The sequence below is a fragment of the Papaver somniferum genome, chromosome 11, assembly GCF_003573695.1.
Source record: "Papaver somniferum cultivar HN1 chromosome 11, ASM357369v1, whole genome shotgun sequence".
Classification (NCBI taxonomy): Eukaryota; Viridiplantae; Streptophyta; class Magnoliopsida; order Ranunculales; family Papaveraceae; genus Papaver; species Papaver somniferum.
Window position 1 is genome coordinate 48559905 of NC_039368.1, and position 19466 is coordinate 48579370.

At 38.1% G+C, this 19466-nt stretch overlaps 1 pseudogene; it reads right to left on the reverse strand.

The window, feature by feature from the left end:
* Nucleotides 1–7346: 7346 nt before the first annotated feature.
* Nucleotides 7347–19178, reverse strand: LOC113324392 (annotated as a pseudogene).
* Nucleotides 19179–19466: the final 288 nt, after the last annotated feature.

Here is a 19466-nt window from a genome sequence, read left to right on the forward strand (position 1 = left end):
CTCTCTATAGGATACTTCATGAATTCCTATAGGATTGGGTAGTGGTTGACTGAGGAACTTGCCTTTCTCTCTATCTTGCAAAGACGCAACAATTAGACTAACCTGGGTTTTTAGCTCGGAAATAGCCTGAGAGTTTTCCTGTAAACCTTTCTCAACCGATTGCTTAAGCACTGCAGTGTTAAGAGATAAGATGGTTAGAGACTCTTCTAAACTCATGATTTTCTTATCTGAAAGGCTCTGAAATTGTGTTGGTCCTAGATAATTCTTAGTATAGCCAAACTCTGAGAGAGCCTGAGAATTACTAGACTGGCCTTGATTTTGGCCCTTAGACCATGAAAAATTAGGATGGTCTCTCCAACCAGGGTTATAAGTCTCAGAATTTGGATCAAATCTCTGACGGTTTTCAAACCTAGAGTTACTACAAAGAGCATGGGCTTGCTCTTCGTATCTAGCATGGTGTGACCCTTGATTTATTTCTAAGGCCTCCAGACGCCTAAGAATATCTGACCCATAATCAACTCTATCTATCCTATGGATATGATTTTTAGGTATTTCTAGTTCTCTCATTGAAGCCCATTGCCTAGTTTTCTCAGCTAACTCGATGAACTCGTCAAAACATTTATCTGGGTCTTGATGGGTAAATTCTCCACCACTAATTGTTTCTACCTGCATACGGGTTTCACTGTCAAGGCCCTCATATAAAATTTGGGCCATGTGGGCTTTTTCAAAGTCGTGATGTGGACACTGGTTTGATAGACGCATTTATGTGTCTAATTTGTCCTCAATGTTCCGTATTGTTAGTATTCAATTTCGTACTTATTATGGTGTTTTGTGTGTTTGTAGGTATTTTTTGGGAAATAAATATTATTGGAAAATTCGGCTCGAAAAGTTGCTCAGAGCACCCCTGGAGGACAATTGTTATTCGGACTCTCACTATTGGTTAAGGGGCACCTCAGTTGGACACCTGCTATTCCCACCCCAGTTCCCGAGAATATTTTCCTTAATGCCGAGTAATGAAGAATCATTCGCAGTTATGAAGGAGATTTCTTGTGCATGACAGTCTATAGAAGGTGTAGAGGATCAGTAGAGCGAGGGATGGAAAGTTTCTGAGAGTTTAGAGTAACAAGAGAAGAGATTAATCGTGTTGTAGAGAAAACTTTTCTGCTGCTGCACCAAAAACACGAAGAACATAAGACGCACACAGAGCAGTCTTATATGCTACAGTGACAACGATATCAGACGAGGGTCGTAGAGATACAACAACAGCAGTTCTTTTTTATCGTTCTTTGTAACAGTGTTTTGCAACAATTATAAACGTTGCAAACACCCGATTTTCATTATTTTCTCTCCATTTCATCTTTGTAAACAAATTTTGAGCATGAATCAATATTTTGAGAAAGTTTACACAATAATGAGCTAAACCCATCCTCTGGGGCGACGGAGGAAGCTATTTTGCCAATGAAATGTGGTAATCTCTATTTTATTTAATTTATGCAATTATTATATGATTATTTGCCTTGATAAATAAATAGATAAAATGGTTTTTGTTAAACAATTGTTATTTCAATTGATGGAGCATGCTAGCCTAGGGTTTTGATGTCCCATACTTTCGATTTACAATTGTTATTTCTAAAAAATCAACTTTTGCAATATTAAGAATCAATTTGAATGAAGGATTTGCATAATTATAATTAGAGAATATAAATCACTTTGATATTGGTAATTAGTGGAATCCATAGCCCAGTCTTTTCCACATTTTTCATATCACTTTTATTTAAGTTTCCTATATTTTTTATTTAAAATTAAGTCTAAAATCTGCTTTCAAAAGTCTTGAATGAATCTTATTACTACAACATCATTGAAAATCATATCAATTTTTGGCGCCGCCGACGCGGACTTGTCTTTAGGCTAGAGTTTTTAGATTTTTTTTGTTTTTTAGGTTTTTATTTTTATTTGTTCTTCTTTACGTTTTTGGGTTTTTGTCTTTTTCTTACAGAATTCGGAATTTGGAGCGAAAGAAAATTTTGCCAAATCTTTTAGTGAACACTTAACGACTTCGAGTAAAAGACAAAGCGAAAAGAGCGAAAGAAGAAGATTTTTTTATTTTTTAAAAAAAAAAGAGAGAAAAAAAAAAGAGACATTTTTACTTTTGTAGATTTTTATTTTTTTAGACTTTCTTTTTCTTTTGCACTTTATATTTTTGGACTTTGGACTTTAAATTTTGGGACATTATTTTTTAAACCCTACGGAAGGGTAGTTTAAATATAAACTGTTTGCAGGGAAGGACGGTGATTACGATATCACCTCGGCCCCTCGGGTTCGTACATGATATAGGAGTCGTGGCCCGAGTCGACTACAAAGGTTCATCCCCCGTATGGTACGGGAGGTAAGTTTGTCGAAACACTCGCGAATTCCCTGTCAGCGAGTTACTGTCTTCCTTCATATGCATATATGTTGAGGACTTGAAAACGGCTGCTTTAATTTCCTAGTAAAGGGCAAGGACTGGCCATACAAGACAAGGGTTCGGATTTCATCACCGTTCTTTTCTTTCCCGCCTTAGGAAAACGACACCAAACGCGAACCTAAGCCTAAAATTTTGACTAGAACGAGACCGATAGGGTAACGAGCTTAACAGGAAAGTCATTCGAAAAATATTGGTTACTCTTTTAAGCATACTTCGAAGTTCTTGACGGTTTCTATAAGTTGAATGCGTGACTGCGCCGCCTTGTAATATCGGTGAGGCCTTGGGTATCAAAGCTCCACCGAGCTTCCCTCGCCTCTATTCAACTTACTTTAACTCGGATTGATTCCAGAGGGGTTTGCTTAAATTGTAACGAATTCCCGTTCGAAGGATTAGAAGCTGGTCTAGAAACAATCTAAGTGGAGCCATCATGCTTTTTGTTTGCTATAAATCAGTAGGTTTGCTGTGGTGGAGTCATCCTTGTTTGTGTTTTCATAGAACATCCCTTCCTTTTTAGGACTTTTCTTTTTAATTTTGTTTTTCTAGTGTATGCCCGAAGTTTTTAAACGGGCTTGGAAAAGAAACACTCTAGGTCGTTTGATTAGTGACAAACCTAGTAGTTCTTCTTTTGATTAGTGACAAACCTAATGATACATTGGAGGTTTTTAAGCAGGTAACTGTCAACCTTCCACTACTAGATGCAATTAAGCAGATTCCCTCTTATGCCAAGTTTCTCAAGGATATTTGTACGCGAAAGCGAAAGCTTAATGTCCAGAAGAAAGCCTTTCTAGCTAGTCAGGTGAGTTCTATTATTCAGAATACCACTACTCCTAAGTACAAAGACCCAGGTTCCCCTACCATTTCTTGCACAATAGGTAAATACCGTGTTGAGAAAGCGTTGCTTGACTTAGGAGCTAGTGTGAACTTACTACCATATCATGTGTACCTTAACCTAGGACTTGGTGAGATGAAATCTACCCAGATGACACTTCAGTTAGCTGATAGGTCCGTTAAAATTCCTCGTGGTGTGATCGAGGATGTTCTCATAGAGGTTGACAAGTTTATTTATCCAGTGGATTTTGTTATCCTAGATACCCAACCTGTCCCTGACCCAGAGAACCAGATACCGGTAATTTTAGGTCGCCCGTTTTTAGCTACATCCAATGCGATCATTAACTGTCATAATGGTATTATGAAATTGTCTTTTGGTAATATGACTATTGAGCTGAACATTTTTAATATCAGTAAGCTACCTTCTGAACTAGATGACTCGAACATAGAAGAGGTGAACATGATAGGAACATTAGTCGAGGAGTCATTACCATACACTTTGTTAGAAGATCCATTAGAGAAATGCCTAGCTCACTTTGGGATTGATTTTGATGATGATAATGTGATTAATGAGGTGAATGCTTTGTTAGATACTAGTAATGGATGGAAACCTAAGTTCGAATCACTACTAGTTTCTAAGTCTACCCTAGTTCCTTCATTAGAAGAGCCTCCTAAGTTGGACCTAAACCCATTGCCAGATTCCCTGAAATATATGTTTTTAGGCCCATCTGAGACTTTACCTGTGATTATTTCTTCCGTCTTGGATAGTGACCAGGAAAGTAGGCTAGTAACCGTCCTTAAAAACAATAAGGAAGCTTTAGGGTGGACCATAGATAATATTAAGGGTATAAGTCCCACTGTTAGTATGCATCAGATCTATTTAGAGAGTGATACCAAACCTTCTAGGGAGATGCAATTTCGACTAAACCCTAATATGAAAGAGGTAGTTCGAAACGATGTCCTTAAGTTGTTAGATGCAGGCATTATCTACCCCATTTCAGACAGTAAGTGGGTCAGCCCCATTCAGGTTGTACCCAATAAATCCGGTATTACTGTAGTCCAGAATGATAATAATGAGTTAATCCCAACCCGAGTGACCACGGGTTGGCGTGTTTGTATTGACTATAGGAAATTGAAAAAGGTCACTAGGAAGGACCACTTTCCCCTTTCCTTCATCGACCAGATGCTAGAGAGATTAGCTGGACATAGTCACTACTGCTTTTTAGATGGCTACTCTGGATATAATCAGATCGTTATTGCCCCAAAAGACCAGGAGAAAACTACTTTTACCTGTCCCTTTGGTACCTTTGTGTATAGACGCACGCCTTTAGGTCTTTGTAATGCCCCTGCGACTTTTCAGCGTTGCATGATGAGCATATTTTCTGACATGGTAGAACGGTTCTTAGAGGTCTTTATGGATGATTTTTCAGTGTTTGGTTCGTCTTTCGATGAGTGATTGCATCATTTGTCACTAGTATTGACTAGGTGTAAGGAAAAGAATTTAGTGCTTAATTGGGAGAAATGTCACTTCATGGTTCGTTCAGGAATTGTTTTAGGGCATATCGTATCTTCTAAAGGTATAGAGGTAGATAAAGCCAAAGTTGACCTTATTAAGACTTTACAGGTCCCAAAAACCGTAAGAGATATTAGGTCATTCTTAGGGCATGCAGGTTTTTATCGTCGATTCATTAAGGATTTGAGCCTAATTTCTAGACCTCTTTGCATATTGCTTGCAAAAGATGTTAAGTTTGTATTTGATGATGCTTATTTAGAGGCTTTTGAGAAGCTTAAGAATTTACTCACTACCGCCCCCATAGTCCAGGCACCCAACTGGAATCTACCCTTTGAGATCATGTGTGATGCTTCAGATTATGCTATTGGTGTTGTGCTAGGTCAGCGAGAAAACAAATTACTTCATGTGATTTATTATGCTAGCAAAACTCTGAATGATACCCAGTTGAACTATACCACTACCGAGAAGGAACTGTTAGCCATTGTGTTTGCCTTAGACAAGTTTAGACCCTATCTCTTAGGTTCTAAGATCATCATATGCACTGATCATGCTGCTTTGAAATATCTTTTGTCTAAGAAGGATACAAAACCTAGATTGGTTAGGTGGATCCTTTTGTTGCAAGAGTTTTCTCCAGACATTAGAGACAAAAAGGGTGCCGAAAATATTGTAGCAGACCACTTGTCTAGGCTAGTTGTTAGTTCCCCTGATAATTCCCTTCCTATAAGGGATATCTTTCGTGATGAACAATTGTTCTTTGTTACCCAATTACCTTGGTATGCGAATATAGTGAACTATCTTGTTACTGGTCGAATGCCCCAACATTGGGGTAAACAAGATTGTTCTAGGTTTTTAGCTGAGGTTAAGCACTTATTTTGGGATGATCATTATTTGTTTAAGTATTGTCCAGACCAAATTATTAGGAGATGTATACCTGAGAGTGACCAGTCCAGTATTATTTCCTTTTGACATGATCATGCTTGTGGGGGTCACTTTAGTGCTAAGAAAATTGCTGCTAAGATATTGCAGTGTGGATTCTATTGGCCTTCGTTGTTTAAAGACTCCCACAGTTACTGTGTGACTTGTGAACGTTTACAGAAATTAGGAACCATTTCCCGTAGGAACATGATGCCTTTGAACCCTATTTTAGTTGTTGAGGTATTTGACGTGTGGGGTATTGACTTTATGGGTCTGTTTCCTAATTCTTTTGGTAACTTATACATCCTTGTCGCTGTAGACTATGTCTCTAAGTGGATTGAGGCGGCTGCGTGTAAAACCAATGACCATAGGGTTGTGATTGAGTTCTTGAAAAATAATATACTTACAAGTTTTGGAACACCGCGAGCTATAATTGGTGATGGAGGGTCGCACTTTTGTAATGGACCTTTTAGGCTTTTGATGAAAAAATATGGTATTACACATAAGGTAGCTACCCCGTATCATCCATAGACTAGTGGTCAGGTAGAAGTTTCCAATAGGGAGATAAAACGTATATTAGAGAAAACAGTTAATCCTAATCGGAAAGACTGGTCGTCTAGGCTTACTGATGCCTTATGGGCTTACCGTACTGCGTTTAAGACCCCCATTGGAATGTCGTCTTATCGGCTTGTTTATGGAAAGGCATGTCACTTACCTGTTGAGTTAGAACATAGAGCCTATTGGGTTGTTAAGCAGCTAAATTTTTCACTCGACAAGGCAGGAGCCCATAGGAAACTCCAGCTCAATGAGTTGGAAGAGATTCGTAGAGATGCATACGATAGTGCTAAGGAGTATAAGAACAAAATGAAACTTGTGCATGATAGAAATATCTTAAGAAAGTCATTTTCTCCAGGTCAAAAAGTTATTCTGTATGATACCCGCTTGCATCTTTTCCCTGGGAAGTTACGTTCTCGGTGGACGGGTCCTTTTATTGTTCGCACTGTCTTTCCTCATGGAGTTGTTGAGATCGAGACACCGGATGGTAGTAGTTCTTCGAAGGTTAACGGTCAGACATTGAAACCCTTTTTAGAGCCCTTTCATATAGGTGATATTGAGGAGATCCCTCTGGAGGACCATGTTTACCCTTGATTGACCATCGAGGCGATTGTATATTGTATATTAGTTTTTGATTTCTCTCTTCACCCAGGTACTATCTTCCCGACTTCTCTCTTTACTAATTCCTCATGTTACTTTACTGTTTGGTATTGCTCTTTCATTAGAAACATTGAGGACAATGTTAGATTTAAGTTTGGGGGTGGGGAAGAAACTTTTTGTTAGCTTTTAGTTGCAATTAGGGCTGCACATGGGTCGGTTTGGGTCGGTTTTGGCCTCACCCACCACCCGACCCACTGATGGCGGGTAACAGAAGTTGTCACCCGCAACCGACCCAACAACACAATGGGTCGGTTGTCACCCGACCCATTGTGACGGCGGGTTTGGTCGGGTGGGTGGTGGGTTACCCACCATAAAATAAAATGACATTAGTATACATTACATTAACAAGGAACAGAGTTATTGAGTATAAGTGTATAACTGTATAACAGTATAAGTGTATAACAAAGTTGATAAAGCTAACAATAAAAAGGAACAGAGTTCAATTGTTCAAAGCTCAAAAGATAAAAGAGTGCATTACTATTGAGTATTGCGTACTATACTAAAGCCTAATATCATATAAAGCAACCAACCGCGAGTCGCTGCAAGCCTGCAAGTTTGTGGATGTTTTACCTCCGAATGGCTGAAAGCCTGAAATAAAACGAAGTCTGTAAATTAGTTACAGTAACAAAGATGAACTCAGAAATATCAAGCTACTGACAATGACCCTTGGGCCTTGGCGTCATTACCTTGTCTATGAGTCTATGACGATAGAAGAAGAAGCAAGGTCACTGAAACTGAATAGCTCTGCAAGCGAAATGATTCAAATGAACAATTAAACTGAATAACTCAGCTTCATCATAATCTCAACATCCAAATTCAACTATAAGAACATATAAAATATCCTAATACTAAGAACATCAAGATAACAGACAATATACAGATCAAAGCAAAATTTGAAAAGCCAAATTTCAAGATTCTCAAACCATAGAAAACAGTATAACAAACATCAAACAGATAACTGAATTTAAGAAATCCAATTGATATGAGGTACACGACATTGTGACAATGCCTCTGACATGTTGATATAGAGATAACTATGAGTGATCTTCGGATTTCAAAAGATTTTTGTTATAGATTACTAACATAACAGGGCAGTTAACATAACAGGGCAGTTAATCTATTCACATAGCATGCATTATGTTTAATAAACCATGTACTTTCATGTAATAAACATGCTGCAGTAAAACTCACAGTGTCATGAACAACAATAGAGCCAAGGAAAATTTAGACATACCAGACTCAGCAATATCAATCTCCTCCTCCTCGACTCCAAGGGTAGATGAATCCATGTCTATTGGTGTTCGTAACCAATTTTGTAACAAAATTAAGGCCTCAAGTGTCTTGGGCTTTAAGGAGCTTCGAAAAGGATCCAAAATTCTTTTTCCGGTACTAAATGCTGATTCTGAAGCAACGGAAGAAACGGGAATAGCAAATATATCTTTAGCCATAAGTGGCAAAATGTCAAACCTCGCAGCATTTACCTTCCACCATTGTAATATATATCAAAAGTAGCATTTTCATTTGTGGGTGTGTAGATCGGTTCAGCCAAGTACCTTTCTACCTCAGATCTCCCAATGTCCTCCACATTACTCAAGTGATGTATGATACTTCTTCATACCGTCCTTCACAACAAGTGCAAGTACGTGAGCCGCACATCGAACATGTAAATGTTTAGCTCCGAGTAATGCAGAACCCCAACTCTGAACTCTCTTCCTCAAATAGTCAACAGCAACTTTATTTGCAGACGCATTATCAAGCGTCACAGTGAAAACCTTTTCAAGTCCCCAGTCTAGCAAACATTTCGCCAAAGCCTCTCCAATATTTGTACCTTCATGGCTATCAATCAAGCAAAAACAGATAATTCTTTTATGTAGTTTCCAATGATGATCAATGAAATGCGCAGTCACTACCATATAATTGTAATTCTGCGATGACGTCCAAGTGTCAGTAGTAAGGCACACTCTTATCTTGTTTGCTTTGAAATAACTTTTCAGATTAGCCTTCTCTGTCAAAAACAGCTTGCACACATCACGGTATATTGTCATACGACTTGGAAGCTTAAATCGAGGCTCAAGATACTTACAAAAAGCTATAAAACCTTCACCTTCAACAATTCTAAAAGCCATTTCATCGGTAACGATAAATCTAATCAGCGCTCTCCTGCACGCATCTTGAGAAAAAGACACCCCAACCAACTGTGGTTCCTCTCCAAGCTTGCAAGGCTGGAATTCAAGTGTTTGTTGTCCGTCAGCTCTAGCCTCATTCATTTCATTCTTATACTTCTGACACTTATCCAAATGATGTTGGAGATTAGAAGTCCCATGTTTCTTACCATCCAAATTTTTCTTACCAATCTTGTAATTAGCCTTTTTGCAATATTTACATTTCGCTCTCTCACCATTTTCATAAATATCATAGTGATCCCATACCTTTGATCTCTTCACACCAGCATTAGGATTATTATCTAATGTTTCACCTGCGCCACAAGCATGTGAAGGTTCAGAAGCTGGTGTAGATGAGCCAGCGGTACTCCCTGTCCCTGCTGATGGTCCATGCACTTGTCCAGAACGCGGTGGACGTGGAGGGGGAGGTCCCATTTGTGATGCCACTCCATGTATAATTGGAAGATTAGAAGCAGAATCATCTTCTGAGATTTCAACCATGGTAACCTGCACAAAAGAAACAATTGAAAGTACTAACACCATACTGAATTGAACAAAATACTCGTGACTTAGTTCAAATACCAAATAAATTAACTAGGTTGTACTAAAGAACTGAGATTGATTTAAAAAATCAATTAGAACTTGCTAGGTAATCAAATCAGTCCATATAAACTAGGTAATTCTAACATGTAGCTTCAACTGAGTCCTAGCGGTAGGGTTGCCGAAGGCCTTATGTTAACGACAGAAACATCCTCTCAACAAAGAGAGAATGAGCTACAAGTAGCTTTTGCGATTCACCGCTAGGACCATTTTTATCATGCTCAATGAGATTCTATCAAACTTCACCTAAACAATATAAAAGGAACCAAAATAAGCAAAACAGTTGGATATACCTTCTTAGTTTTCCTAAACCAACTCTGATTAGTTGAATTTGTTACATAAGTCACTACCCCACCGACACCTTACAGCATAGATACACAATACAAAAATTCTTAAGTTCAGACCATACAACTTATAAAAACTTCTAAGTTAAGAGATTATACAAAATTTATTGAAGTACACCAATTTAATTCTAACATGTAGCTTCAACTGAGTCCTAGCGGTAGGGTTGCCGAAGGCCTTATGTTAACGACAGAAACATCCTCTCAACAAAGAGAGAATGAGCTACAAGTAGCTTTTGCGATTCACCGCTAGGACCATTTTTATCATGCTCAATGAGATTCTATCAAACTTCACCTAAACAATATAAAAGGAACCAAAATAAGCAAAACAGTTGGATATACCTTCTTAGTTTTCCTAAACCAACTCTGATTAGTTCTTCTTCAAACTCTAATGAACTGAACTTCAGTTCTTCAATCTTGACAAACCCTACCATGGAATAAAAAAAAACATTAGATTCAGATAAACAACAAAGTGAACAAACCATAAAATGGAAAGGACATATAAAAGGAACCTAAATAATCAAAACAATTTCATAGTTGGATATACCTTCTTAGTTCTTCTTAAACCAACTCTGAGTCTCTGACCAGTTCTTCTTCAAGCTCCAATGAACTGAACTTCAGTTCTTCAATCTTGACAAACCCTAACATGGAAAAATAAAATAAAGGGTATTAGATTCAGATTCAGTTCTTCAATCTTGACAAACCCTACCATGGAATAAAAAAAAACATTAGATTCAGATAAACAACAAAGTGAACAAACCATAAAATGGAAAGGACATATAAAAGGAACCTAAATAATCAAAACAGTAAAAATGTTTTCACCTATTATCAAAGAGGAAGTGGTAAATTGATCATCAAAGGTAAAATTAATAGTGAAATTACCTGTAAGTAGGAGAAGATTCTGGCAATGACTGTAATGTGGATGCAGTTTGAGAGGTAAAGAATGATTTATTTACCAACTGAAACAAAGAAATTCAAACTTCATCAGTTGACACTTGACAGTAAATTTGAAATAATTTATCTCAGTGGTTTGGTTTCATTTCCTCAAGTAAGTCCTACTTGTCAAAAAAATGAAAAACACATTTTTAGAAAACAGAGTAAATGATCAACCTATAAATCTAAACCCTGAAATTTCCTCAAATTGCTTAAAACGGAAAGATATTTTGTGAATTTGGGGTTTTGGAAGCAAATAAAATGGATGCATGCCTATGCAAAACAAAGAAAACAAATTCTGAAAAATGATAAAGAGGAACAAACCTGGGTAAAAGAAGATAGCTGGGTTCTGTTCTTCAATCTTGACACATAAACATTCAAGAATAAAATAAAGGGTATTAGATTCAGATTCAGTTCTTCAATCTTGACAAACCCTAAACACATAAACATTCAAGAATCCTTTGAATCTACTGATTAAACTCTTCATTACTGAGTTCTAACATAGTAACATCATACCAATTCATTCCAAACTGAAATTAAAAAACAACACCCTAAACAGATAAACCCTAAATTGAAAATTACTGAGTTCCTAATCTTACCTTCCGTTATTGGTTTGCTTCTGGTGATGCCGATGATCCACAAAGAGAATCTGAGACTGAGAGAAGAAAAAAGAATGGAGTTGGAGACTTGGATGGAGATGAGTCTGTCTGAGAAGGAGAGAAGACTCAGAAGAGGGAGAGGCCGCAGAAGAGAAGAGAAGGAGATTGCGATTAGGTTAGGTTAAGTTAGGTCTTTTATACATAAATTCAACGGCTCTGATAATCCATCCTAGGTTAGATCTAAGGGTCAGGATCCTACGTTAGTTTTGGACGGGTGGGTGGGTCGGTTCGGGTGACGGAAGTTTCTACCCGCAACCGACCCAAAATAGGTGGGTTCTGGCGTGCCTCACCCATAGTCGACCCATGCCTCGGCGGGTTGGGTCGGGTGCGGGTATTTTTGGTCGGGTGCGGGTTGGGTCGGCGGGTTGGGTCGGGTATGTGCAGCCCTAGTTGCAATAAATAAACTCCAGAGCCTAGAAATTTATTCTTATTAAGGTTGGCACTAACCAATCTAAGTGGATGGGAACATCTTGGTTGTAGGAGTTGAGGAACCAATATGATTAGATGGAAACATCTAAAGAGTCTATTCATAAAAGCACAGAGCTCAGGTGTTAGAATTAAAAAAAACATGGTAGTTTCGCCATATCTTGTTGAATCCTAATCCTTATATCTTTATTTTTTTAAGTGATTTGGTGGGGCACACGATTCAAGTTGTTACCTTTGCTAGGGTGGAATAGAGTGATTGAGATACACACAAAAAAAAAGAGACCAGACCATTAGACCAACCGGAATAAATTCAATAAAGTCGACCACTGGTGCCCTTGTATATGCCAGTTGTGTTGACCTAGAGTTAGGTTTATCGACCACTGGTCCCCTTATATATGCCAGTTGTGTTGATATTAGTCAGACCGGTATCTCAGTCCATTAGGATAGGTTCACCTTGGGATAGGCCTTCAGACAGATATGGGAAACACCGTTCACTTTTAACCATCTCTTTATCCATCTTCTTAATCTTTCCATGTGATTGGTTGACTCCGGTTATGATGTACAGAAACTATCTGAGTAGAGCTCTGTCACTTATATATGAATTTTAGTATGCTGAGTGCAAACTCGTGTACATCAACTGGAATTTCGCAACAGGGTACTTCCTCCTGTAGTCAATGAGAGTATGCCAACCAATGAGATTCTTTAGTGCCTTCCAAGGTTCTGCGTAGATATCTAGGGTCTGGAGTAAAGGTTTTGTGGGTACACCTCTGGTGAACCCTCCGGAGACAACACTCCGCCACTAGGGCCACCTAGTGGTTTAACGGCTTGTTGCACGTGCTAAGTGTAGTCATTTTTGTTTTCTAGATTAGATTTGCTTGAGGACTAGCAAATAATAAGTTTGGGGGTATTTGATAGACGCATTTATGTGTCTAATTTGTCCTCAATGTTTCGTATTGTTAGTACTCGATTTCGTACTTATTATGGTGTTTTGTGTGTTTGTAAGTTTTTTTTGGAAATAAATATTGTTGAAAAATTCGGCTCGAAAAGTTGCTCATAGCACCCCGGAGGACAATTGTTATTCGTACTCTCACTATTGGTTAAGGGGTACCTCAGTTGGACACCTGCTATTCACACCCAAGTTCAGGATAGGGGGACACCCCTTCTTCTTCAGTTTGAAAACGTGTTTTGGCGGGAAATATTGGCAGTGAAGAACATAATTTTGATTCGATTTCTAGACATCTTAGGAAGAGATTCAATGGCTGTTATTCATGGGGATGACTTTATGGAGCGTAACAGACATGGTATGATTGATATTTTCGGTTAAAATTGGCTACAATCTCGTGTGGAAGAAAACAGAGGAGTGAACAAAACACGGTTTTTCTGGTGGATGTGGCGTGAAGATATCAGCCCTGCACGGGTATACAGCCTTGTAAACATATTTTGGAGCGTGTAAGGAGTGCGTTTGGATCAAATCAAGGCTCGGAAGTTAAAAAAAAAAGTAAGAAAATATTCCCGAGAATATTTTCATTCAGACAACCTAAACTCTGTACAATCTCTGACATTGTCACGCTGAACCCTGCTTCTGGCTGCAATGTTAAGTTGCCACACATACAGAAGACATCCATTCTGTTCAGTAGTCAGTACTGATTCAAGCAAGAAAGAATACAGACAGCAAAGACTATTGACATGAGGAGGAGCTCAATGGAATCATAAATTGGGAGGGTCAGGGTCATTTTTCTCAGCAAATCGAATTCCTCCCAGAGTAAAAATAGAAGAAGACAACTCTCTCACGATGTTTTGTATCTTCTAGAATGTACAAAAAGCACAACGAAGTTCCTCTTATAGATCATGTTCATGTTAACGTTTATGTATAAAAATCTGCGAGATTTGATAAACTGTACCTGAATACAAAGAGTGACTATATCAGCAAACTGAGAGAGAACCTTAGAAGACAAGTCACAGACAATTCTGGAATCAACCATCTCTACCAAATCTTCTTGTGCATACGACACGATGCCCATCTCACCAGATACTGTTCCCTTTTTGTTCTTGTACTACATCATAACAAACACAGCAAAACACCCTAAGTCATGCCACAGAAGGTGAGAAGGAAATGTAAAGAGGAAGAAAAGAAAGGAGTAAGTTCTTGGTCTTCACCTGTCAAAAGGTTTCCTTCCAGTCAGAAGTTCCAAAAGAATCACCCCAAAGGCAAAGATGTCACCCTTCGGGTTATCCACCCTCCCTGGACCGTTGTCTGGAGTACTATAGCCCAAGTAACTAATTGCCAGTTCAGAGGCCTATATTTGATGCAAACACATTCCTGATCAATGCCATATCTATCATAATAATAGAAGTATGAAAACTTGGATTTTCTTAAAATTAGGTACTTGCCTTAAGCTTAGTATTATTGCCAGTAAAGGGCTTTAAAACAGCCAGACCAGAGTCACATAGACGAGGCATGAATTCATTATCAAGAAAGACATTTGCAGCCTTCAAGTTGTTGTGAGCAACAGGAGGGGAACTTGTAGAGTGTAAGTAACTGGTTCCAGCACATCAAAGGAAAAACCATCAAAACCTACAACATAATACTTGAGGAAAGACTACTTTATCGAAACAAACAAGCTGAAGGGAATACTTACTCCAGGGCCAGGCAATACCAAGTGCAATATTCAAGCGAACATGCCATGGAAGCCGATGTTGGTCATTGTAGTGAAGCTCATTCTCAAGTGACTAATTTTTGACATACTCATAAACAAGAATATGTTGCCCGTTTTCAATACAATAGCCAGTGAGCGTTACAATATTTGGGTGTCTAAGACGGGCAACATTCTGAATAATATTGAAGAAATGTTCCTCCTCGTGAAGAGATAATGCTACTGTATCAACAACCCTTGCAGCAAAAATCTGTGGAAAACCAGCAATGATGTCTCATCATTTGTGTAAACACATAAGAACCTGTGAGTATCACCTTATCCTAAAATATTATAAATCTGTAAAATTTACCTCGCCATCAGTGAACTGGGCCTTGTAGACAGAACCAACTGAGCCCTCTCCTAGAAGATTATCTTTGCAGAAGCTGTTTGTAGCCAACTGTAGCTCTGACAAAGTGTACGTTTTAGCAACTGGTTGATTTCTGCTTTGTCTTCTTCTGTTAAAATCTTCTGTCTGGTTAAAATGAACAGATGCCGCACGCCTTAGATAGGGAACATGAGGAGATGCAACCATCATCAAGCTTGGGTGCTCTTCTGATTCAGCGAAGGAAGATTCTGGATAGAATTGCATAAAGAAGAGACTAAGTGAGTATAGATGAAGTGGAATGCTGAAGGTAACTCAGTGAAGTGAACTAATTTCCCTGCTGGTCAGGGTGAGGGTGAGTTTCCTCGATCCTCCATTATGCCTAGCAACAGTCATTGGATTCTATTACCACTAAATTTAATATTTTTGATTTGTTGCATAGTACAAGCCATCACAAGACTAGCTAAAAACGATTAACTACAAGCAAGGCAAGAATAATGAACTTAGAAAATCCAGAGACAAGGTCAAACACACTGAAGATTTTCTAAGGAATGGTGCACGTCATTCTATTCGTGTATATATATACTTCTAGTTGTACACATTTATATTATGCATGGGTTGTAGACAAGGAAAGTATAAAATATTAAAAATGCATAAGAATAAAAGCTGAAAGTAAGACCTCGCCTATTATCGTGGCTGTACTGACTGGGGTATGATATCCGTTATGGTTGTTCTCCGTTTTCAAGCTTGCAAAGATGAGATCTTTTGATTTGGATTGCCAGGAGGGATGCTGCAAAGGTTGCCACTAGAGCTACTCCACCGACTGTAAATGCTATTGCTGCAGGAGTCAAATTTTTTTGCTTCTGTTTACCTTCTCTGGGAGCAGGATAGTTCTCAGTGGCATTTGACTGAGCTTTTGGGAAGTTCCCGACATTCTGATCAGTTGGGATAGTGTCAGTTGGGAAGCTCCATGGAGGGTAGTCAGCTCCTATTTGGAATGCATTTTCGCTAATCCTGGTAAAAATAAAGGGCACCGAGTACATACTAAGTTTGTATATAGCTATGCTATGTTGTTTAGTAGAGTGCTAAAAGACATACAAAAAGAGATAGAATTTAAAATTCGTAAATCTTACCATAAATTTGGTATTTTTTCAAATTGCTTAGGAATAACACCACTGAAGTGATTATTTCGAATGTCCCTGAAATTCAACAGATAAAAAATTTAAATTAAAATTGCTATGAGAAAAGAAAATGCTTAAGAAGAGGTAAAAGATTAAGTAACAGCAACTGTGATTGTCACGTACAGATCAGTGAGTGGGAGATAAGCTAGAAAGACTACTGATCCTGTGAATTGGTTATTCTGTAGGAATCTGCAAGCATACAACAACTCTCTTATAAGAGTGGAAAATGAAGACAATCAGAAAAAAGTGAATTAAATTAAGTTTGATTATTTGCTACTTACAATCCAGTAAGATTCTTCAAACTTCCAAAGGAGCTTGGGAGATCTCCAGTGAAGTTGTTATATGATAGATCCCTGTAATTACAGCACAGTGAAAATTTAGGTCAAGGGTATATCACTAAGCTCAAATATGTTGTTGTATAAAGAACACTACAAATTTAGGACCACGCACACAGGTCTTTTGTTCAGTTTCATATAAGCACCAAAATAACAAGGTTAAGAGACTGTACATTTCTTTTAGATTCGGAAGACCCATAAACACATTGCCTACTGGCCCCGATAAGGAATTGTGAGATAGATTCCTGCACACAGAAACAGCAATTAGGACTGTCATATGGGTAAACTTAAATGTTGAAGCAATAATAGGTCAACAACTTACAAATGCCACAGATATTTCATTGACGTCAGGGAGAAAGGAATAGTCTGATTGAAATTGTTGAACGACAAGTCTCTGCGATTTTAGTAAACGGATGAGTCAACTATGAAGAAAAGCTGGATATTCAAGAAATGAGAGGTAAAAAGTCTTACATATGTGTGGCATTTGGAGGTAAAGATGAAGGAATTTCTCCCTCTATGTGATTGAAGCTAACATCCCTGTAGGAAAAAACCCAGATAAAAGAAGTATGTAAGCTTACATGGAGGTTAATACAACTCAAAGACAGCTTTCATTTTATATTCTATGAAAACTACTCACAGCTGCTTCAAATTAAAGAGGCTGAAGAGATTTCCTCCTAGACTCCCATTTAGCTCTAGCCCATTTATTTCACTGCTTGACAGTAGCCAGGAAAATGTTATTTTCAACCAAAAAGATACCAAAAGCTACAGGGGCATACAATTAAAATGAAAGAGCCAGGAAAATGTTAGCTTCAAACAAAAAAAAGATTACAAAAGCTACGAAAGGGCATACAATTAAAATGAAAAAATTGTTAGCATTACATGAACATAACGGAGGATCCAGAGCATGAGATCCCTTTCCATGACTCCTCACAGGGATCCCCTCCATTCAGTTTCCATCCATCCAACTGTGGTGGTTGGTTCAGTGATTTATACAGATCTTGGAGAATGGTGACTGAAAATTGTAACAGCAGTTTAAAACAGTGAGTTTCTTCAACAAAATTATAGGGCCAGTTTTTGGTAGACACCAAACCAATCTTCCACTATGAATTCTAAGCAACTATAAGCATATAAACTGTATGTTTCTCACAAATTTCACCAAGAAAACTAATGAACCAAAAATTGCTACATGAACCTTGTTTTTTGACATCATACAAGAAAAGGAATCTTCCCCTCCAAAAAAAAATTATCACAAAGAAACATTTGAAAAAGGCATGAAAGATCGAAGAGTATAAAACGAAAATAGGAGATGAAAGTATCAATTACCGTCAGATGGATCAGTTAATGCAGAAGCTTGAAGTATCAGAACTGTCGAGAAGAGAATTGTAGCAAGTAAAACCCACAAATAGTGTTTAGCCATCTTCAACATTCAGAATGACAGGGTAAGTAACTCAAGAAACTGCAAGAACAAACAAGAAAACAAGAGTGCAATCCATTAATTACAAATACTTGAAGAATCAAACGGAGACCTAGAATTACACACAAAATTGAAGTGGTAATTAACTAAGAATCTTTAAAGCAGTAACTGAGAATTCAGAGAAAATGCAACCAATAAAAATAAAAACGAATCAAAAACACCCAAAATTACATAAAAGATTTCTTGTAAATTCGTACCTGAGTTTTCTAATTGAACCAGACTTGAAGTTCTTCAAGAAACCATGGCGTACACGAGAAACTTCTTCAACTAAAGAAACTTACAATCTAGGGTTTCACCTCGAGAGTTGGGAGAGGGAGAGAAAGAGAGAGAGACGGAGACGGTGAGATGCAATGTTGGTTCAGAGAGTAGGGTTAAGAAAGAGAGAGAGAGATGGAGAGTTGAGAGAAGGAAGAGTTTACAAAGGTGAGTGGTAGTGTAACAGAATTAGTAATTGTCTGCGCTCCATTGCCCGAAACGGTTAGTTGTTCCAAGTGCTTTCCACTATAACTGCTGTAATACTCAAATGTGCATTACTTCCAATGAAATGACGCCACGTCGAAGTCCAAGCCAGAGGATTCCAATCCAACGGTTGGCATCGAATTAATTGCGAGAATGAATAACAGGTCCCAGAAAGTTCACATTATCTCGGAGTTCAGTTTTTATCGGATATATATGCTATATAGGGGAAATGTTTTCAAGAAAATTGGAATGTCGATGGCTTGGAAGGAATTAATCATTGAATTATGTGCCCGAGTTGTCCTCTAAGTAATAATTTCAATGTAATTATAAATCCAACTTACAATTATACTATCACACCCACAGAGATTGGGTGTTTTATTCAACTCATGCGTTCGTTGTTACATTTTGAACTCTTGTTTGAGAACGTGTGATCAAATATGTGCTGTTATAACCGTGCTTTTAATATAATCATCAGACTAATCTGTAAAAGCGCAATCCACTCCAAAAATCAGGAGCATCGGAGTTGATTGGGCTTTTTGATAGATAGATTTTTATGTTTGAATTGTCCTCAGTGTCTCTATTGCTAGTGCTTGATTTTGTACTTATTATGGTATTTTTATGTTTGTGTAGGTGTTTTTGGAGAACTACACTTGTGTGGAAAAAGTTGTTCAAAAAGTGTTATTTGGACCCGGAGGACATTTGCTATACGGACCCCAGATTTGGCTAAGGGGCACCCAAGGTTATGCGTAGCCCAAATTCATTCTCAGCACCCAAATTCATCCTTAACACCCATCTTCTTCTTTTGAATTTCATTTTGGTGGGAAATGAAGAACAGAACTGTGTAATTTTCGATTGAAGTTTGAAGGAGTTCTGAGTAGATTAAAGGGCCGAAATTTGTTGGGTAGTTGTGATATGTCCCAACAAAACTATCATGAGTGATTTAATC